Here is a 24,152-nt window from a genome sequence, read left to right as displayed (position 1 = left end):
AAAATTTTATCTGGTGTTTTCTCCGCATCTATTGGTATAACCAAGTTTTTTTTTTCTTTCAATCTGTCAGTATAGTCAAGAACATTTATGAATAAAAAAATACTAAGTTATCTTTACATACCTGTGATAAACCCAAATTGGCCATCTCGTATTATTATTAGAACACTCTATTGGATTCAATTTACTATTATTTTGTTTAGAATTTGTATACTTATAGTCTTAAATGAAATTAACCCCTGAACCTTTCATTTCTTGCATTGTTTTTTTGCTTTAGTGTGAGTTATACTGACCCATAAAATGAATTGGGAAGTTTTATTTCTTTTTCGACCCTCTGAAAGAATTGTAAGAAAATTAGATGATCCACAACTTGCTGAAACTAGCCTGTAAAACCGTTTGCATCTGATAAATGTGTCTGTATTCTTATTTGGGAATATTTTTTACCATTGCTTTAATTCTTCTAATAGTAATAGGACTATTCAATGTTTTCATTTCTCCTTGAATCAGCTCTGGCAAGTCATATTTTTCCAGGGATTCATTCATTTTGTCAAAATGTTAAAAATTTTTGGTCTATGGATGTTGGTAATATTCTCTTGTAATCATTCTAATCTTGATTTTATCTCCCTCCCCCTTTTTTTCCCATTGTGGTATTTGTTTGTGTCTTCTCTCTCCTTCTTTTGATCCTCTTTCAGATGTTTTTCCACTCCATTATTTTTTATTAAGAATCAACCTTTGGCTTTTTCATTCTTTCCATTATATTTTATTTTCTATTTCATTGATTTCTACTCCCAATTCCTTTGTCTCCTTTCTTCTATGTTCCCTGATGTCATTTCTTTGCTTATTTGTTCCAGAGTCCTAAGATGAATATTTAGCTCAAAATGCATTACACTTTATTTCTTTCTAGTATAATTATTTTAGACTGTCATTTCCCTCAAAGCACCATGCGTGCCATATCCTACAAGTCTTTATTATCACTCAGTTCTAGATATTTCCATTTTGATTTTTTTTCTAACCCTGAGTTATTTAGCAGGATGCTTCCCAATGTCCAAACATTTGGGGGTTCTCCGTTCACCTTTCTGTTATTAACTCCCAAACCAATTGGCTGGTTGTGATCAGAAACTGTGCTTGGCCCATATAGTCCTTGAAATTTCGTGAGATTTTCTTTATGACCCAGTATATGACTCATTTCTACAGATGTTCAACATGTGCCTAAGACTAATACTCCCTTTCCAGTTGTAGGATGCAGATCTCTACATAAGTCTAGATCAAGTTTGTCAACCACCACGCTGTTCAAATCCTTCACAGTTTTACCAACCCTCTGTCCATCTGACTCGCCAAAAATCAAGAGAGGGCTGGTGGTGATTCTGTCGATTTCTCCTTATGGTTATGCCAAAGTTACTTCATATATTTTGAGACTATCTTTTAGGTAAAAGCAATTTTAAAATTGCTTTATTTTAGTGACTTAAGTAGTGACTAGGCATACACATGTTTTTGGGGCCTGAAGCTATGTAGTTTGGGGGTCCCATGTAAGAAAAAAATATTACAAAGAAAAAATTAAGTAAGGGCCTTGGATGCCCCTGGGCGGTATAAGATGTTTTGCACCAGACTGCTATTCTGAAGGTTGATGGTTCGAACCCATTCAGAGACACTCTGGAAGAAAGGCCTGGCATTCTGCTTCTGTAAAGATTACAGCCAAGAAAAACCTATGGAACACTTCTACTCTGTAACACATGCAGTTGCCGTGTGTTGGAATTGGCTCAATGGCAATTTTTTTTTTAAGGGCCTTGGAAGGGAACCCTGCAAAAAAGGGGTGACAAGGCTTAAATTTTGTCTCACAGAGTGTCTTGGAAAAGTTCAATAATGCTTTTTGCCTTTAAGTTCCTTTTATGAGATGTTAATATAATTATATTCAGCTTTCTTTTGATTAGTATTTTCCCAGTATGACTGTTTCTCTTCTTTTACTTTCAACCTTTGTGTATTCTTGTGCTTTCGGCGTGCCTCTGTTAGATACCATATTTCTGTACTTTACTGTTTAGTAAACCTGTTAAACATTCCCTTTTACCTGATGAGTTAGGTCCATTTAATTTACTGTAATCATTGTCTACTTCCCCAGGAGACTGCGAGCTCCTTATTCATGCTTGTAAACCAGTTTGAGGGCCCTAATGAGCACTAAGTCATTATCAGTTGAATGAATTAATGAATGACTGAATGAACATCAAATCAATTCAACTCTCCTTGTCCTTTAAAGTCTAGGTCAATTACTGGTTCTGCTGTTTCATCTAAAAATGATTGCTCCCTCCTTCAAACTGCCACAGTCCCACTGACTAAACTGCTCATCAGCTATTACACACTACTTTCTATCTGTTCATTTATACAAGGCTTGCTGAACGTAAGTAGATATAGGGTCTCACAGTTCCCTCCTCCCTCTCTACTGCCGCCAACACCACTCCTGTTCATAAGCATGTATTGACAGGACAGGACATGGCATGACATGACATGACAAGACATGGCATGACATGACATGAGGGAAGGATGGAGTTGTGTGAAGAAGAGATGAAAGGCAAGGAACCACAGAAGTAAAGCATCGGATGACCTTCCAGTGCCAAGCTCTAACTTAGAAATGCCGGAGACAGGCACAGGCAATATTGTTTGGACTCAAATGATAAAAATCAACTCCGAAAGAAAGGAGAGGAACATCCTTGTCCAGAGGGACTGTGAGTCAGCATGAAGCAGTGGGAGTTGAGCCTGACACATCATCAGGAAAGGAGCACACTTCTTCAGGGAATGTACAGTTGTTGTTGTTAGCTGCTGCCCAGTTGGTTCTGACTCATAGTAACCCTGTGTACCATAGAACGAAACTCTGCCTAGTCTTGTGCCATTCTCACAATCGTTGCTATGTTTGAGCCTATTGTTGCAGCCACTATGTCAGTCCATCTCATTGAGCATCTTCCTCTCTTTGGCTGGCCCTGTACCTTACCAAGCATGATGTCCTACTCCAGGGACTGGCCCCTCTTGATAACATGTCCAAAGTATGTGAGACAAAGCGTCACCATCCTTGTTTCCAAGGAGCACGCTGGCTGTACTTCCTCCAAGACAGAGTTGTCCCTTGTTCTGGCAATCCATGGTATATTCAATATTCTTCACTAACACCATTAATTCAAAGACATCAATTCTTCTTTGGTCTTTCTTATTCATTGTACAACATTTGCATACATATGAGGTGATTGAAAATATTATGGCCTTAGTCCTCAAAGTGACTTCTTTGCTTTTCAACACTTTAAAGGGGTCTTTTGCAGCAGATTTGCCCAATGCAATGCATCATTTGATTTCTTGACTGCTGCTTCCATAGGCATTGATTGCAGAACTTAAGAACATGAATGGACATGTCCTGGAGGACAGAAGAGACCATCCCATCCTATGCCAGTACCAATTGAGTATATTTTGATAAGGATGAGACAATGGCATTGTAGCCCTGTGGTTAGGCAAGTTGGATTTTATCCTGCAAAATTCTAGTGTTAGTAGCGTGACCATATTTATGGCCAAGGCTGGTGAAGTCTAGGGGACATTGGGTTACATATATATGTCTTTTCTTCACCATCGATCTATAATCTTATTCTGAGCTGTATCTATATCCTAACTACTCCTGTGTACTCCACAGGCTAATGCTTTGCACATGGTGGAGGAAATTCCTGATCTCCATTTAAATGCTCTCTTTCCAAAATTACTCTTATGTCAACCTCTGAAAAGCTTTTCCAAGGAAGAGTTTTCCTAGAGCTCCATGCATATCCTTGTTCCTCAGGCTATAGATGAAAGGGTTCATCATGGGTGTTATCACAGCATACATCACTGTGGCCACTGAGTCCTTCATGGAGTAGGTGTGGAGGGGCTGCAGATAGACCATATAAAGTGTTCTATAGAAAAGAGAGACCACAGCCACGTGGAAAGCACAGGTGAAGAAGGCTTTGTACTTCCTAAAGGTGGAGGGTATTCGGAGGATGGCTCTGACAATCCAGATATAAGACACAATCATGAATCCAAGGGAACGACAAAGATCAAGCAGCCAGTGACAATCAGCATTGTATGATTGACCTGGGTGCTGGAACACGCAAGCCTTAGCAGGACGTACATCTCACAGGAGATGTAGTGGATATTCTGGGACCCACAGAAGGTCACTCTGATCATAAGTAGGGTGTGGATGAGGCCGTAGAGGACAGAGAAGACCCAACACAAGGCCAGGAGCAAGATACAGAGGCCAGGGCTCATGGCTGTGGTGTAGTGGAGGGGGCGGCAGATGGCCACATAGCGGTCATGGGCCATTGCGGCCAGGATGAGGTTGTCCAGGGCTACCAAGGAGACCAGGAAGTAGAGCTGTGTCAGGCACCCCGTATAGGAGATGGCTTTGTTTTGGGACTGAAGGTTCACCAGCATCTTGGGGATTGTGTTGGTGACAAAGAAGAGATCGGTGAAGGAGAGGTTGGCCAGGAAAAAGTACATGGGAGTGTGCAGGCGGGAGTCAGAGCTGATGGCCAGGATGATGAGCACATTTCCCATCACTGTGACCAGGTACATGGACAGGAACATCCAAAACAGTATTCGTTGCTGCTCGGGCTTCTCTGAGAGCCCAACGAGCAGGAACTTGGAGGCCCCGGTCTGGTTGTCTCCATCCATTTCCCTAACAGTCTGCAACATTAGCACCAGCAAATGTTTATCAAGTGTCCTCGATTGAATAAGGACATTCAGATAAGCAAGATCGAGTTTTCTTAGCATTAAAAATGTCTTAAACTAGACTTTATATGTTTTTCAAATATGCAACAAGGTATTAACGGAGTCAAAAACATAACATGGGAATTCTTTATGTAGTTTAAGTATTCTAGCAACTTTTAATGTGCCATACACAATGTTACAGAAATAATGCTTATGATTTTATTTTAAATCCTATTATTTTGCAATACCTGCAGAAGTGTTAAAAGATTACAGATTGCCTTTACATATTACAGTATTGTATAGGTTTTTAAATGATATTTAAAATAGGTATATGCATTCTAAGAAGTGTGTGTTGTACAGTTGGACAAAGAAGGGAACGTAAACATATTGGAAAGGAGAAGGAAAGGTTATGATTATTTGCTGATATGGTGATCTAACTGGAAAACCTAAAACAATCAATTGGAACACTATTAGAACTAAAAAGGGAATTCAATAAAATGGCCAGTAACAAAAATAGATAAACTAAACGCATTCCCAATGATTAAACCTGTGCTGTCAAAATGCTTAAATCTAAGTCTGAGCTCTGCCGCTCATGAGCTACGAAACCTCAGGCAAGTTGCCTGAAGCTCTTTGAGACTCAGTTTCTTCATGTGAAAACGGGTTGGGGTGAGGACAAAGTTAAGTAATAAAGTGCTTAACACAAAGACCTGGCATGCAGTGAGGACTCAATAAATATTACCTATTAAAAAAAAGTTTTTTTATTACTATGCTGGAAACCCTGGTGGTGTAGTGGTTAAGTGCTATGGCTGCTAACCAAAGTGTTGGCAGTTCAAATCTGCCAGGCATTCCTTGGAAACTCTACGGGGCAGTTCTACTCTGTCCTATAGGGTTGCTATGAGTTGAAATTGACTCGACGGCACTGGGTTTGCTTTTTTTAGTATTACTATGCTATTAAATAATAATCAGATTGAAATATAATGGGAAACAATCCCATCCATATTATCAACAAACTATTCTATGCATTCAGATGTTACTAAGAATTAGGCAGGACCTTCAGTTCTCCAAAGGGGAATAAAATCAAGATTTAACATATGGGCAGACATACTGGGATTTCAGATAGAAAGGTAAAATTCTGCAAAGGCACATATTCGCCTGAATGAATCTAAAATACTAACAGGGTTTTTGAGAAACAAAAAGAAAGTCAATTTCCTCTAAAAATAATGCACGAAAATTTTGAAAAATTTTTGAAAACTTCAGAAACAGAGCCAAGCACACGTGGGATTTAGTGGACTGTCCTAGAAGCACTTTAAATCAGCAGGTAAATGTTGCATTATTCAATAAATGACATTGGGAGAGCTAATTATTCAGGGACAAATTTAGGAAATTTGGCAATATTCCGTATCTTACCAAGCACATTGCAAATATACTAAAGATTAAAACAGCTTATCATATCCATTTTTCCTTTTGAAAACCTAATGTATATGCAATAAATATTTAAAAATCCAAAATATATAAAGGAAGAAATATAAATAAATTATATCAAATTTCATCATGTAGAGATAGATAACCACTGTTCACATTCTGGTGTCTTTTTAGACATGAACGACCAAAAAGCCAGTCTTGATAAGTGCTGGGGAAGGAGTATGGCAGATGGCTATTTGTGCAAAGGCCCTGAGGTGGGAAAGATTTTGTAGCCCTTAAGGAGCTAAATATGGGTCAGTATGGCTGGAGTGGAGGTCCCTGGTGGCTTAATGCTTAAATGATCGGCTGTAACCAAAAGGCCAACAGTTCAAACTTACCAGCAACTTCACGGGAGACAAGATCTGGCGATCTGCCCCCATAAAGACTACAGCCTAGGAAACCCTGTGGGGCAGATCTACTCTGTCCTACAGGGTCACTATGAGTTGGAGTCAACTCAGCCGCACACAACCAAAACAACCTGGTTGGAGAGAAGAGGAGACTGGTGAAATGTAGGGTTGTGCTTTTGGCAGAGGCCAAATCATTCAGAGCTTTGCTAAGGTTTTAAAATTTTATTCTTAGTGCAGTAAAGAGCCATGAAGAGCTTTAATCAGAAATGGATGTGTATATTTAGCAACTATCTTTCTCTTTGTATTTTACCTACAACCCATTGCCGTGGAGTTGATTCTGACTCTTAGCGACTCTATAGAACGGAATAGAACTGCCCTGTAGGGTTTCCTAGGCTGTAATCTTTATGGAAGAAGATTGCCATACCTTTCTCCTGCAGAGTAGCTAATGCATTCGAACCGTTGACCTTTGGGTTAGCAGATGAGCACTTAAGCACTGTGCCACTATCTTACCTATAGTATTTTAAAAATCAAGTATGACCGTTGCATTTTTAATCAAATATTTTTTCTGTGTCTATCCGGATATATTATGTTAATAACTTTCCTAATATTAAACTATACTTGCATTCCCTGTGTAAATTACTGAAATTGATTTGCTAATACTTTCTTTGGAGCCCTTGTAGCTAGTAGTTAAGAGCTTGTCTGTTAACCAAAAGGTTCAAATCCACCAGCTGTTCCTTGGAAACCCTACGGGGCACTTCTACTCTGTCCTACAGGGTCGTTATGAGTCGGAACTGACTTGATAGCACCTCACAACAAAAATAACACTTTATTTAGGTTTTTGTGTTATATTGACAAATGAGATGGTTCTCCTCATTTATAAGTTCAGGTGTTTTTGTTTTGTTTTTTGTTTGCATGTCCATCCTTATCAATGTTTTCATATGATTTGGCTTGCATAGCTTCCATTTTAAACTTGTATTCACTTATCATCAGTTTCTACTACTTGGAATTTGTTGAAATATATTTAATAGCTTAACATGTAAAAATTTAAAGATATTCCATGGATTTTTTTTCCAAATAAGAATAACTTTTGACTATACTGCAAACTGTTGGTTGTAAAGAAAATTTTCCATTGTGAAGAATTCAAGAAATACAGAAAAACGTAAATTAAAGAAAGTAAAACATATTCCAAATATATTAGGGTAACCACTATTAACATTTTGATAAGCATAATTCCCATTTTTTTTTTTGCATTTACTCATTTTTATTCACTCAACGATTTGCTGGGGGAATTTCTCCAACTCAATACTGCCATTTATTGTTCCTTTTTTTTTTTTTTTTTTCTTGGTACGGAAACTAATATTTCTGCCTGTATTATTTTTCTTTAATCTTTAAAAAATTTACCAAGCTCTATTCAGTGGCTTTCTTTTTTTATTAATTTACCTGATTTAGAGTGTCTTTGTCAATCTAAAAATTACATCCCCACTCATTTTAGAATTTTCTTTAATTCTCTAATTACTTTATTTCTCTTATATTCTTGGAATTTATAGTATCATATATAGGATATGGAGCTCTGGTGGCTCAGTGGTTAAGAACTCAGCTGCTAGCCAAAAGATCAGCAGTTTGAATCCAACAGTTGCTCCTTGGAAACCCTAAGGGTGGTTCTACTCTTTCCTATATGGTCGCTATGAGTCAGAATCAACTCAATGGCAACAGGTTTTCTTTTATTTTTTAATATGGTATATATAATTATCATTTCATTTTGGGAAACTCTTCTATCCCCTCTAAAGCAACTCATAAAAAATCCCAACCTGCCTCTTTAAAAATAGACAGATTAGAACACCAGTCATTTGAACAGACTCCAATTCTAAAAGAAGGGCCTCACTCCCTCACTCCAAATAATCAGGCAAATGATCCCCTTAGAAATTTAATTCATGATCTTACTGTCATGGGTGTATTGTATCTATTAAAAGATAAAGGTCCACTATCAAGAAAGCTTGCTTTGGGTGAAAATAAGATTACAAAATTTTAAAATATAATGGAATAGGTGGTCAAATTCCAGTATGATAGCATTAGGAGCTCCACTGATGCACTTCTGAGTAAAACTGATAAAAGTTATATTAAAAAACAAACTAACATTTAAAGCCTCTGGAGGAAGTGGTCTTAAAGGCAAACAGCAACTGAAGAAGCATCTATTCAAAAAAATCTATGAAATATGGTAAGAAATGTGAGTCATGTGAACCAAGATGGCTCCCTCCCTCTCATCCCAGTTCTGCTGCAGCCAGGAACATGGGACTTGCTCTCTCCTAGGTCCTAGTTGGAGGGCTTTCTTCAGGGAGGAGCAGAACTTCAAAATTTCTCATCCTGCCCCCAGCTACCTGTGTGGCTAAGAGAGAAGCTTGCTATTGTTCCCCCAGATTTAGAGGGATGTGTGAAAGCACTTTGAAAACAGCAGAATACTAAAAAGGTAGGAGGCACTGTTATATTACCTATAAACGCTAAGGGATTAGATTGCATGAAGACTTTCCAGAGTATGCGAGTATGTTTGTGACAGAGAGATAATAGAGAAAAGAAAAGAAAGGGCGGAAAGGAGTGAGCCTGAGACCTCGGGCCTTACCTGGCTGCTCTGTGCTGCTTTCAGAGTTCACTGGTTCCGTGGCCTCCACTGTTCTCGACTCCATGATAACTCAGCCAGGACACAACATAATACCCCATTGCTATCGAGTTGATTTCGACTCATAGCGACCCTATTAGGACAGAGGGTTTCCCAAGCAACAAAGACCCTAAGACATCATTTTCTGTATAGGGTTTTGGGACTTGTGGCCAGGATAGGATAAAGGTGGGAAGCAGGTGAATTGGTGCCTGGATCTTTTATCCCTGTAAAAAAGGAGGGGGAATGTAAGGGCTCTGGGTGGGAGATCTAAGGACTAGGGGATCCAGTGAGGGTGGGGGGATCTGAGGACTGATGCTTAGATCCCAAGCTCATGAAGAAGAGGCTGAACCAGGACCACCTCAGGCCCATTTGTCAGTTTGAGAGAAGCTTTGGGGAAGCAATCTCAAGAGAGCTTCTTGAGATGAACATGGGTAATTGCCCCAATGTTATTATCTACAGGCAAAAAGGCCTTGGGAAATGAATCTTGTTTAGAAGGAGTAAACCAATTCCATATTGGATAACAATCTTCAAAGTGTCCTAAGAGTAAGAGCAAGCCAGAAGTAAAGCAGAATTCACATACACTGTAGCCTGGCTTTGAGTCATCAGTGGTCTAGAAAAATCTGTAACACCAAAGCTGGATTAGGATGATCCCAGATACCTAGTGGCCCCAAATACTAAGTAAAAGCAATTGAAAACCATATTTATAGGAAATAACATCATCCTAGACTTCAAATTACTTATCTTAATAAATTTTCTAACACAATGTTTAGCACAAAATCAAAGATTAATCAAGTGACTGCATATGTAAACCTGTTGTTGTTTTTCTTCTTGTTCTTGTTCTCCTTCTTCCACTCTTCAGTATTTTCTTCTTCTTCAGTAGTTTTTTTTTTTTTTTTGACTATTCTTGGTTCTGCCTTTCCATATAAATTTTAGAATAGGCTTGTCAATTTCCTTATAAAGCCCTTTTGGAATTTTTATTTGGATTGCAATATAACTAAAGAATAATTTGGAGAAGACTGAGCATTTTTGCAATATTGAATACACCTGGGAGAGGCTGGTCCAGCCTCCCTGCAGAGGCTCAGAGCTGGGTCTTGTTGAGCATTCATACGTAGCTAAAAGGCTGAAGCTAGACACACCAGAATGGAAACAGTGGGGAACCTTGCTGAACAATAAAACTGAAGATAGAAAATATTCTGTAATCCAGCCCGGGACAGGTACTGAGTACTGAGGCAGTGGTCTAGTCACATGGGCAGTGCCACGTGGCAAGCTGGTGAAAGCTGCTCCAGTTGCGTTGCTAGGTTCGCGTCTGTATCACTGATCTGTTGCCCTGTCACTCTGACTGTGAATACAACAATAACATAGGGCCTTATTGCTATGTCTAAGTAATTTAAGTACAATTTATCCCACGATGTCATATGTAGAGATAGGCACACATCATTGAACCAGAAAATGTATGGAAGAAAAGATGTATATCAGAAAGGGTGCACATAGGGACTGTTAATAGTGGTTATTATTCCTGGGGTTTTAAAAGGGGAATGGGGGAAGGGGAAGAGATTTTTTATTTTTCTTTGGAAATCTATATATATGCTTTTTTAAAAGTAATACAGATACATGAAAAAAATGCAAGCAGATAAGCAAATAATCAGTGTGAAAATAACTCTCTCTCCTACTGTGGTGTCCCCGTTCCCATCTCCAGAGGGAATTTGTAAGTTTCTTGAGTATCCTCCCCAACATAGTGTATGCAAGAGGCATTTATGTGTATACAGATTCCTTACTCTTCATGTTATGCGTGTTTGTTAGTTTTAAAAAGCAAACAAATTAAAAATGACTCAATGGAGACATCATACCTACTATTATACATCAAGTAGGGAGGGGTTTTGATTTTCATTTTCCAATCAAATGGTATGTTAGCCCTGCTAGGAATGCTCAGGATATGCATACCTAGTCATTCTCTTGAGAACTAAGTTCTGGAGTCTATTTGAAAAATGTAATCCCTAAATTAAAAAAAAAAAAAAAAGTGACTCAAGTAGTAGCATGGACCCAGCTGAAAGATCAAACTGATGGTTTTTACCAAGACATGGCACATAGAGAAAAAGAGATGCAAAGAAAGAAAAGTTCTAGGTGGTTTACTTCAAGCTATGATCCTGGGTCTGTGGGTGGAAATTTTCCAGGCTCCGTTTATGAATGGGGTAGAACTTTCTCAGCTTTTTTCATTTTTTTAATATAAGAAATCCAGTTCTGAAACCCACCTCACCTAAGCCCTGTGACTTTTAGTTTCTGGCTCTATGGGAGATAAAGTCCCATCCCCTGTGGTTCCTAGTCATTCCAGAGGCCACCAATTCAATTCCTTGTTGCTAAGGATTCACTTTCCACTTCGGGTGATTTTTCTTTCTAGATTTACAAGCGTGACAATTTTCTAAAATGTAAAAATAAATTATCCAGATTTTCTATGTGCTTGGAGGGGGAAGAAAAGTGTTTCCCATATCTGATTATTCTTCCAATTTACAGGTCAAACCTGTCGTAGAGTAACCATATGTACTTTGATTAATGTAAAATTGAGAGATTCATTGAAAATACAGAATCAGCTCAAACAGGGATAGACTAAATTCCATGCAGTGGAATCTAGTAATGCAATATGGTGACTCAGCACTCTATTTTATAAAGGGAGAACAAAGGATATGAAGCACATTACTTGATTAGTATTTACAAACTTAGATCATTGGAAGACATTACTTGACTGGTAGTAGACCATTGTTTGGTAGCCCTTCCTGTGATGGGAACTTGTAAGGCATGACTTCCTGTGATGCAAGCTAGTAAGGCTATTGACTTAAAGGTATATACATATCTTTCTTAGATTGATTATAGTGTGGCAGTTACAAAGGTATGTGATGGCAGGGAGTCTTAGTGTAATTATGTCATCATTACTGGACATTCCTCCATTAGGGGAGCTGCAGTGTAGTTCTGTCATTATTACCAGGCATTGCTCTCTTAGAAACAGCATGGAGGACTGCTGCCGCTAGGGTGAAAATGGAACCACTAGCCAAGGAATTGCACCCAATCCTCAAGCAGGCCATTTCAGATCTTATTAGGTGCCTCAATTAAAAAAAAAAAAAAAAAATCCCTTACACATACCCTTCTTTTGATAAGAATTTTGAGGCTTTCTTCTGCACGGACTTTGAGCATATGTTTATTCTGTATGGCTGTTTATTTACTAAGCCTTGAAGACCTTGGGTTGCTATGCATGTCAAAAGGTTGTTATTACTGTTAGGTGCCATCAAGTCAGCTCCAACTCATAGTGACTCCGCACACAACAGAAAGAATCCCTGCTGGTATTTCTTTCAAGACAAATTTGTTCATTCTTTTGTCAGTCCATGGCACATTCACTATTTTTTGCCAACACCCTAATGCAAAGGTTTCGATTCTTCTTCAGTCTTCCTTTTATTCACTGTTCCACTGTCACATGCATATAAAGTGGTTGCAAATATTATAGCCTGGGTTGAGTGCACCTTAGTCTTCAATGCAATATCACTGCTTTTTAACATTTTAAAAAGGTCTTTTGCAGCAGATTTGTCCAAATGTAACTCTTCATTTATTTCCAAACTGTCACTTTCAGGACTGTCGAGTGTGGATTAAAAAAAATGAATCAGAGTATGAGTAGCAACAGAACATTGTGAAAAGGTAGTCAGGCACTATATTTGACATCTTCACTGTGCCGTAGCTTTAGACTCTTGTTTCTGGGTTTTACTATTTGAGGGTTAGTGCAGGCAGGCCACATTAGAGGAATAACCTGACATCTGATGGCTTACTCAAGGAGTGGTCTTGAGTCCATCTAAAATATAATTACTGTCAATGTACATTATTATTTTCAAAGGCATTAAATGGGTCTTTTAGGTAATGCCATTTGTCAAAAATTTCATACAACATTTAATACTCCCTGGACTATATGAAGAAGAACATGGCATCAGGATTGAAGGAAGACTCATTAAGAACCTGTAATATGCAGATGACACGATCTTGCTTGCTGAAGGTGAAGAGGACATGAGGCACCTATTGATGAAGATCAAAGCCTTCAGTATGTAATACACGTTAACATAAAGAAAACAAAATTACTCACAACTGGACCAATAAGCAACAACATGATAAATGGAGAAAATACAGAAGTTGTCAAGGATTTCATTTTACTTAGATCCACAATCAACGCCCATGAAAGCAGCAGTCAAGAAATCAAATGATGTATTGCATTGGGCAAATCTGCCACAAAAGACCTCTTTAAAATATTAAAAAGCAAAGATGTCACTCTAAGGACTAAGGTGCACCTGACCCAAGCCATGGTGTTTTCAGTGGCCTCATATGCATGCAAAAACTGGACAATGAATAAAGAAGATCAAAGAAGAATTGTTGCCTTTGAATTAAGGTGTTGGCAAAAAATACTGAATATAGATTCGGAATCGACTCGACGGCAACAGGTTTGATTTTGGCCAGAAGAACTAACAAATCTGCCCTGGAAGAAGCACAACTAGAATGCTCCTTAGAAGTGAGGATTGCAAGACTTTGTCTCACATACTTTGGACATTTTATCAGGAGGGACCAGTCCCTGGAGAAGGTTATCATGCTTGGTAGAGGGTCAGCAAAAAAGAGGAAGACCTTTAACAGAATGGATTTGCACAGTGGTTACAACAATGGACTCAAGCATAACAATGATTGTGAGGATAGTGCAGGACTGGGCAGAGTTTTGTTCTGTTGTACATAGGGTTCCTACGAGTCAGAACTGACTTGATGGTACCTAACAACAGGAACATGATTATTACAATGACAATGAATATTATTAATTGGATGGACAATATAGACTTAATCCATGATTCAATGGCTGAGGGTAGCCAGCTGAAAATATCTAGAAAAGGGGAGTCTGGGGGTGGAGTCATACGGAACCAAGTAGCCTGCTAGCAAATCAGTTTAATATCTTGTTTCACCTCTCCTAAGGTGTTAATCCAGGTACAACAAGACGTGTTAGCTATAGCACAAACCCCTCCATGCTAGGCTAACAGGAAATCTAGGGAAAGTTGTTATCCAAAACTACTTTGACAAGTGAGTACAGTGGTTTCTCTTGAAAGATATAGCATTGACAACATCATCTGCTGTTCCTTCCATGGTTCTGGAAATGTTACGAGTGGCAGGTTCTAAATCACCTAGTCCATACCAAGGGAAGAATAGTCTCAAAAAAATATAACCTAAGGAAGGGAAATCCTTTAAAGGGTGCCCTCCATCTCACCCTTGCTCATCTCTTGACCATTTTTCTCTCCTCCTTTCTAATAGTTTTAGGTGATCAGTCCAATGTAAACTCTGATCTTAAGAATGGATGTCTAATGGGATTCCCATACGTCCTAAGGTACATAGTCCTGTCATATTCCAACCATCCAAACAGGATAAAGCCCAGGTATAGGGCTCTTTATTTGGATTTGAATTGGCAAAGATGGGGTTTCTTGATCCTCCACATAAAAATACGTATCCAGCACATATTAGGCTGGTCCTGGTGTCTTTACCTGGGAGTTGGATGGTTTGATTCATCTGTTCAATTCAATTCTCCATCAAGGAGTTGTCGCAAAGAGACAGTTGCCCTAACCTTAGCCAATTTCATATTCGGACACAAAAAGATCTTTTTCCTTGTAGACATACTGTTAAATTTCCTGAAAAAGCCACATTTCAATATCTGAAAGGGACATTACGTGAATTTAAGGGCACGTCTTTACAATGAAGAGGAGATCCAGGGTATTTTGGAACACTCTTTAATCTGAGTCAGATTGAAACATGGGACTTGGGGGTGAGCTGGGATCTAAGAAGGATGCCACAGTCCCACATGTATGGCTAACCTGAAGTGATGTCAAAATTGACGGTAGCAGGGGAAACAAAGCTATAATTCAGTATGGGAGTAGCTAATGGATCTGAGTTCTCATGTATAGTTTCGAGTAAAGGATGACAGATCCAGCATTCCGTTGATTTGTAGATCGTGCAACTGCCTGAGGGAGCTTAACAGAGGCATTCTCCTGCCAAGAATTAATCGGAGCTAGGATGAGTAGCAGTATGGGCAGAAATATTAAGAAAGACTTCATAATGGAGAAACACAGCCCAAAAGAAATAAACAAAGGCTATTATCATACGAATAATAGTGAGGACAAAATAAACTTCAGCAATGAAAGCCCTGAAGGAGGATAAAAAGGCTACTAAACAATAAAAGAGAAATATAATTAGAATGCTAATGATAAAAAGTTACAATGTTCCACCAATATACATGTGTCTTACTAAATTAATCTGTGACTGGCATTAATAGCAAAAGAGAATAAATGTTGTTAAAAATTATAAAAATTTGATTAGAATTTAAAATAAAAGATGGATTCTAATCCTAGACAGGTCATAAGAAATATAACTTTTCTATAAAAGTGGTGCTTATAAAAATAGGTCTGCATTCTCAGGGGAAGAACAAGATATTAAAACAAGGAATAATACCTCACGGTTGGAGTCCAATGACAACATAAGGGATTAGAGTAATCGGAAAACAAATACTTATTACCTCTACAGCTAATTTTTTTCCATCCTAAAAGTTCAAATTTATAAAAGAAAAAACTGTTTCAAAAGCAGTGAGAAATTAAGCAAATATGACTGTAATGGCCAACTGTAATGGTCAGAAGGTGCCACTACAGATGAGTTAGATCATTAAAACCATCAAAATACCCACAATTAAAAATCATGGTCCCGGTGACTAATAAAAATTCAAAAAGAGTTAAAACCCTCATTAAACAACTTATTTCAAAGATAACAATTGGCATAATATAATCACCAAAACCCCCAGGATATAATTCCACGATCATGGATAACAGGTAACAATACTAAGATAACAAAAATGATAAAGAAAAGGGGAAAAAGTCCAAATTTTACTACGAGCTACATAGGCAGCTTCAGGTCCACTCTGGAGGTCTTGGGAACGCATTCTACCCAACTGTCATCTACTTCTTTTTTTGGTGATGTTTGAATTTTAATTTCAGTCCACCATGAGGCTCATCAGTTCATTCAGGAGTCAGGATTTTCTTCAGTTGGGATAAATGAATCCAAGCCTTAACTCCCTGTAATTTCGTGGCGCAAGGATTATTGAAAAGGACAAAATAAAGTCTTTTCCATAGAGGTCTGAAGGAATGCTTTAATTGGTGTCCTTTCCAGTAAACATGATCTCCAGGTGGAATATTAGGTAATTTAGCTCTTTTTTGCTTTTGACTATCAAAAGTCTCCTTAACTTGTGTAAAGCATGCAATAGAATATTGGACCAGAGATTTGCAATATTGAAACAAATCAGACTGAACTAAATTTGAATCAGGGCATGTCACCCAATGGGGGAGGGTCATTGGCTGTCCAGTGATTATTTCATGAGGAGTCAATTTGAGAAGAACAAAGGGAGTAGTTATTAAATTTAAAAGGACCAGAGGTAGCACCTTAGTCCAAGGCAATTGCAAAAATTTGGAAAGTTTGGCTAGTCGAGTATTATACCATTAGTTCTTTCAACTAGACCAAAGGATTGAGGGTGATAAGGACAATGAAGTCTTTGAAATGTGGGGAAGATTTTACATATTTTACATATTTCCTTAATTATTTGCCTAGCAAAATAGGGACCCCAGTCACTACAAAGGACCCTTGGGGCTTCCCTAGTTGGGATAAAGTTCTCATGAAATTTCTTAGCCACAAATGTCACAGTAGCAAGATGATTGGGTAGAGCTTCTTCCCAGCGAGGAAATCTACAAATCATTACAAAATTGTAATCACTTGGGGGGAGAGGGAATTATATAAAATCAATCTGGCAGATCAAGTGTTGGTTCTGACAGTAAGGGAAATCTCCCAGATGGAGCCTTGTAAGGTTTACCTGCATTAAATTGAGAACAATTGAACATTGGGAATCCACTTGTTCAGTGGCTTCATAAAAATGTGTCCACCAATATTTCTTTAAAATTTCTATAATCTTAAAAAAAAAAATCATCTTACCTCTTCCCAAATGGGTATTCATGTGCAATACCTCCAGTACAAGGGCTTGCAGGGATTTGAGGGAGAACTAAGTTTTCATTGGGTTCCGTCCATATCTCAGAGATGGGGCATTGGGAGCAACCATGTTTTTTCCATTTCTCAATCTCATTATGTGGGCTTATTTTGTGTGTGTGTGCTTTAAGTGAAATTTTACAATTCAAATCAGTTTTTCATACAAAAACTTATACACATATTGGTATGTGAACCTAGTTGCTCTCCCTACAATGTGACAACACACTCCTCCTCTCCACCCTGTATTTCCCATGTCTGTACATCCAGCTCCGGTCTCCTTATGCCTTCTCACCTCACCTCTGGACAGGAGCTGTCCATCTAGTTTCATGTATCTACTTGAGCCAAGAAGCACACTCTTCACCACTATCATTTTTGTCTCATAGTCCAGTCTAATCTTTGTCTGAAGAGTTGGTTTTGAGAATGGTTTTAGTTCCGGGAGGCCCTGATTCTTGATGTCCAAATAAATCTTTTAAGGCACTTTCTCCAGACCTAGATGGATTCTTTATAAGCATGTTATAAGGTTGTTCATTACCTAAGACAGTCCTCCAATGTGAGGGACTATACATAATTTGAAAGCTTGTGAGGATCATTAACAGGATTGAAACAAGGAGTAGTGTGATCTTTAAAAGTATGAGGGAAAACATGCTCTACAGAGAAGAAAAATCTCCTCACTAATGGGCTTCTAAAACCCAGACTAGTTCATCCATCATTATCCCTATTTTATCATGCCAGTAATTTCAAATCATAGAGACTTGTAAGCATTCTGGCAAAATGGTTTTTTTGTTCGGCTTTATCCACAATCCAGTGGTTGGATCCTGATGACAGCTGGCCTGTTCCCATTCTTTAATTTCCTCTGTGGGGTTTAATTGTTGTTGTTTAAAAAGTGATTCTGAAATTTCTTTTGGGTCAAATTTTGGTGGGCAACAATTTACGGGTGCCATATTTACAGGCGTCCTAAGTGTTCTACTACTGTTATCTATTTCCTCCTTTTCATCATGATCAAAAGTGGAATTATTATAGTCATGAATGAGGGTGACATCTTTAAAGGGTGATTGGGAAGCAGCTTGTTTAGCTGCTTTGTCAGCTAGGTCGTTTCCTTTAATGTTCTCTGTTTGTGAACCTCCTTTGAGTTGATGTGTCTGTTAGTTGTCTAGTGCTGCTGTAACAAAAGTACCACAAGTGGATGACTTTAACAAAGATAAATTTATTCTCTCACAGCCTTGTAGGCTGGAAGTCCAAATTCAGGGTGCCAGTTCCAAGGGAAGGCTTTCTCTGTTGGCACTGCAGGTAGGTCCTCCTCATCAGTTTTCCCTGGTCTAGAAGCTTCTCTGCACAGGAATCCTGGGTCTGTGCTCTGCTCCAGGCACTGCTTTCTTGATGGTATGAGGTCTACATATCTCTCTGTTCACTTTTCTCTTTTATATGTCAAAAAAGATTGACTTAAAACACAACTTAATCTTGTGGATTGAATCCTGCCTCATTAACATAACTGCCACTAAAATTCTACCTCGTTAACATCGTAGAGGTAGGATTTACAACACATAGGAAAATCACAGCAGATGACAAAATGGACAATCACACAATACTGGGAATCACGGACTAGCCAAGTTGACACACATATTTGGCAGACACAATTCAATCCATGAGAGTGGGCATGGACAATAACTAGAGAAATTTCAGAGGGGAGCAGAAGGGCTTCTAAGAGGTCTGCTACTAAAGGATCGTTTTTAATTTGGGTCTGAGAAGAAGTTAGGAACTCTTTTTGTTTCCATAACATTGGAAATCATAAGTAACTCCGAAAACAGATCTAGAACCAGTAAAATATTTACTCACTGTCCAGAAGACAGTTTGCAAGCTTTTGAGTGCAATTCATTCAGCTTGATGAGGTGAAGTGACTTCAGGGAGGACATCACTTTTGAGGACCTTGGTTGAGGTTGTTGTGTGTCTTCGAGTTGATTCCAACTCATAGCACACTATAGGACAGAGTAGAACTGCTCTGTAGGGTTTCCAAGGAGTGGCTGGTGTTTTCCAGCTGCAGACATTTTGATTAGCAGCCTGAGCTCTTAGCCACTTCACCACCAGGGCTTCAGTTGAGGTAGTCTCAGTATATCCTCCCTGGTAATGAGATCCAGTAGCTTCAGGCTTTAAATATGACCCATCAACAAATAGAACTAAAGCAGGATTCGATAACAAGGTTTCTGACATAGAAGAAGAAAGTTGTTCAGCAAGATTCAAGCAATCATGGGATGGATGGTCATTATTAGGTAAAGGTAACAATGTAGTTGGATTCAGAGAGGTTACAGGATGTAGCTAAGTATTAGAAGTGGCCAAAAGGAGAATTTGATAAGCAAGCAGCCTGCAGGCCAACCGCTATTGAGTAACTGTTGAATTTAAAATGACTGACTTTGCATGAGGGACATAAATATCAAGAAAATTTCCTAAAACAATATCTGCTGTGGTCTCAACTAGCCTAGCAGTTGTAGCTACTGCTCTAAGGCAAGGTGGTTAGCCCCTTGCAATGGGGTCCAACTGGATGCTATAATAACCAATGGGTCTCTGTTGTCCCTTGTGTTTGTGAGTGAGGATTCCTAGGGCATTCCCAGGGCATTCCCAGAAATCTCATGGACAAAAAAGAAGAAAGCCTAAATTATAATTAGGAAACCCAAGAATAGGAGTGTTCATTAATGCTTCTTTTAGTTGAATTATGGCCTTTTGTCCATTCTCAGAGAGCTGGAAGGGGTCAGGCTCTGAACAGTTTAGCAAATGGTAAAGAGGTCGAGCCTGCAAAGGAAAATTACGTATCCAAGTTCTGCAATAGCTGCAGAGTCCTGGAAATCCTCTTAACTTTTTCTTGGCAATAGGGACAGGGTTAGCTAAAATGGTCTTTTTTCTTTTGGGGTCTATAGTGACCACTTTTGCAGAAATAATGTGTCCCAAGTACTTAACAAAATGCTAATAAAGAAAAAACCCTATTGCCATTAAATTGGTTCCAAAAAAAGGTTGGGCTAACTGTAATTTTTCTCTGGAGGCGTTGTGACTTCCTCTGGCCAAATGTTGTAACAACAGGATACTATCAGTAAGACATGCCTGTTGAGAGAGCAGACTAGTAAATCATCCACATATTGTAATAATGTAGGCTCCTGAGTGAACTGTAAGGTCTGTAAATCTGCATGTAAAATCTGAGAAAACTAGATGCAGGACTTGATAAAACCTTGGGGCATGGCAGTCCAGGTAAATTATTGGTTCCCTCAAGTGAAGGCAAGCAAATATTGACTCTCCAGGTGGATTTGAATGTTCAAAAACACGCAGCAAAGATCAACTACTGTAAAATGAGTCACTTCGGAGGGGGAATATTAGAAGCAGGTGAGGGTTAGGATCTATGGGGAATCTTGGAATTACTATATGATTAATAGCACGCAAGTCTTTTATAAATCACCAGCCCTGTTTGTTGGGCTTCTTAACAGGAAAAGCCAGAACGTTGCAAGGATTGGTGCAAGGGATTATTATGTTTTTAGCCATAAAGCCTTGAATTATAGGAACAAGTTTCTTCCTTAGCTTCTAGTTCTAAAGGGTATTGAAAAAACTTAGGTAAAGGTTTAGGGGTAGCTATTTGAATTTTAATTGGTTCAAATTACAGGACTCAGCAAACATTAGTAGAAGCAGTGGCCTGCAAATTTTCAGGTACAGAAGAAAGACATTTGATAGAATTGGATAAATGACCTTGTGGTGGTAAGCTGAGGGCTTTTAAATAACAAATAGGCTTCTTTACATAAAGTGTTTTTTTATCTTAGAGTCTATCTGTTGATTGGCTTCAGATAAATCTAATAGCATTCCTCCTGTTCCTGAGAATTTTATATGGCAATTCCATTTGGATAACAGATGTCTTCCTAGTAAGTTTACTGGACTATCTAAGGTGAGAAAAAATGGGTGCGTGTCCTCTATAGGACCTAAAGAGACAGAAACAGGCTGGAAATAGGTTAAAATCTGTTCTTGATTAGTGACCCCCACAACTCTTGAGGTTTTATTACTCTGGGGCAAAGCCCTTTGTAAATTTGTGGGGTTTATTAGAATGGTCATGAGAATGGTGCAGGACCAGGCAGTGTTTCATTCCGTTGTACATAGAGTTGCTATGAGTCAGAACTGGCTCGATGACATCTAACAACAACAACAACATTGCAGATAAGGTAGTGCCTGTGTCAATTCAAAATTTACATGGTTCTCCATTTGTTTGTATAATAGCTTCTCCCTGAGAATATAGTGCTACCATAGGAAAAGCCCCTGATTTGCCCCCAGAGCTCCTTCATTCTATTGTCTTCAAGGCTACATCTGGTGTTAGGTTGCCCAGTTTATTTTTTAGTTTTAAATATTCCCTTTAAAAATGTTCAGGCTTATTAGAGAAATGCAAATCAAAACTACAATGAGATTCTATCTCACTCCAACAAGGCTGGCATTAATTAAAAAAAAAAAACACAAAATAATAAATGTTAGAGAGGTTGTGGAGACACTGGAACACTTACACACTGCTGGTGGGAATGTAGAATGGTACAACCACTTTGGAAATCGATTTGGCACTTCCTTAAAAAGCTAGAAATAGAACTACCATACGATCCAGCAATTCTGCTCCTTGGAATATATCCTAGAGAAATAAGAGCCTTTACACAAACAGATATATGCACACCCATGTTCATTGCAGCACTGTTTCCAATAGCAAAAAGCTGGAAGCAACCAAGGTGCCCATCCATGGATGAATGGATAAATAAATTATGGTATATTCATACAATGGAACATTACACATCAATAAAGAACAAAGATGAATCCATGAAACATTTCATAACATGGAGGAATCTGGAAGGCATTATGCTGAGTGAAATTAGTCAGCTACATAAGGACAAATATTGTATAAGGCCACTCTTGGAAGAGCTCAAGAAGTAGTTTAAACAGAGAAGAGAATATTCTTTGATGGTTCTGGGGAGGGGGAGGAAGGGGTTTTCACTAATTAGATAGTACATAAGAACTATTTTAGGTGAAGGGAAAGACAACACACAATCCAGGGGAGGTCAGCACAACTGGACTAAACCAAAAGCAAAGAAGTTTCCTCAATAAACTGAATGCTTCGAAGGTCAGCAAAGCAGGGGCAGGGGCTTGGGGGTCATGGTTTCAGGGGACATCTAAGTCAATTGGCATAATAAAATCTATTAAGAAAACATTCTACATCCCACCTTGGAGAGTGGTGTCTGCGGTCTTAAATGCTAGCAAGTGGCCATCTAAGATACATCAATTGGTCTCAGCCCACCTGAAGCAAAGGAGAATGAAGAACACCGAAGACACAGGTAATTCTGAGCCCAAGAGACAGAAAAGGTCACATGAACCAGAGACTACATCAGCCTGAGACCAGAAGGACTAGACGGCACCCAGCTACAACCGATGACTGCTCTGACAGGGAACACAACAGAGAACCCCTGAGGGAGCAGAAGAGTAGTGGGATGCAGACGCAAATTCTCGTAAAAAGACCAGATGTAATGGTCTGACTGAGACTAGAATGACCCTGGAGTTCTTGGTCCCCAGATCTTCTGTTAGCCCAAGATAAGAACCATTCCTGAAGCTAACTCTTCAGATAGGGATTGAACTAAACTATGGGATAGACAATGATACTGGTGAAGAATGATCTTCTTGGATCAAATGGACACATGAGACTATGCTGGGATCTCCTATCTGAAGGGGAGATGAGAGGATAGAGAGGGTCAGAAGCTGGCCGAATGAACACAAAACAGAATAGAGGAGGGAAGGAGTAGTCTGTCTCATTAGGGGGAGAGCAATTAGGAGTATATAGCAAGATGTTTATAAATTTTTGTATGACAGTCCAACTTGATCCGTAAACTTTCACTTAAAGCACAATAAAAAAAAATTTTTTAAAGTGCAGTCTTTTTATAGTAGTAACAAACAAGGGCAAGATAGTGGGCCCAGTCTTAGACATATGTCATATCCTGTATGGGAACATTCTTTTGCAGCTCTGTCTGCAACTGTAATTGCAGGACCATAAGTTGATTTTGTTTAGCTTTAGTTCTCTGTTCAGCTTCCCTAGCCTGCTGCTTTAGAGTTTGAGAACTTATAGGCTAGAGTGGCTAACTGTGAAGAGTTTTCATTTATCCAATCTAATTTGTGGCAATGGACTAACTCTGCGAGCTCTGAATGGAGGCCAGTGGCAAAAGGGCATTGAAAGCAATATGGGATCCAGACTCTTCTAGCTTTAAACTGGAGTGTTCTTCAAACAGTTTAGTCAAAACACCCCTGTAATCATAAACATTTTCATCTTCATTTTGTTTGCAACCCTGAACCTTGTTCCAATCTATTTTTTGGGGGGAAAACCTTCACGATAGCTTCAGTAAGATTCGTGACAACATCTGTGGCCTGTGCTGTTAGTTTCATGCCTGAAATATTAGGCTGGATGATTAGAAATTCTGTAGAGTTTTCCATCAGACCTTTCCCATTCACCTTTGTTCATCACCTGGCCCTATCAATGAATTTATTACATTATATATGTGTGCCAGACCAGGTTCTTAGGTATCAGTCAACATCCTAAATTCTTAAGTGAATTTGTGAGGATCTTCACAAGAGTTGGGAAATTCCTTAACAATAAGTACAAAGTTCCACTTTTGATGAAGGGGCAAAAGTAACTTGTGGTGGCTTCTGAGCCTCTTCAGGATATCTGATTTTAAAAGGCACTTCCCAAATGGATTTTACTTCTTCTAGAGGTTCCTTGACGGCACTGGGGCTGGGTTTAGAGGTTCCTTGAGATAATATGGCGATTCAGTAAGGGGGTTTTCAGTGGAGTAGGTCGGTAAAGAAAGGTACAGGGGAGTAACTGTTAGAAAAGCAGAATAAAAGGAAGAGTGCCAGGTGTTGGAGGCTGGGATTGGAGT

General features: G+C 38.8%; 1 pseudogene; it reads right to left on the bottom strand.

Annotated features, from left to right (window-relative positions):
• Positions 1-3,724: 3,724 nt before the first annotated feature.
• LOC126062974 (olfactory receptor 1D2-like) lies at positions 3,725-4,665 on the bottom strand (annotated as a pseudogene).
• Between the last annotated feature and the right edge of the window lie 19,487 nt (positions 4,666-24,152).

Source organism: Elephas maximus, chromosome 19, assembly GCF_024166365.1.
Source record: "Elephas maximus indicus isolate mEleMax1 chromosome 19, mEleMax1 primary haplotype, whole genome shotgun sequence".
NCBI lineage: Eukaryota > Metazoa > Chordata > Mammalia > Proboscidea > Elephantidae > Elephas > Elephas maximus.
The sequence above is the reverse complement of the archived record's forward strand: the minus strand, read 5'-3'. Positions and strand labels throughout refer to the sequence as shown.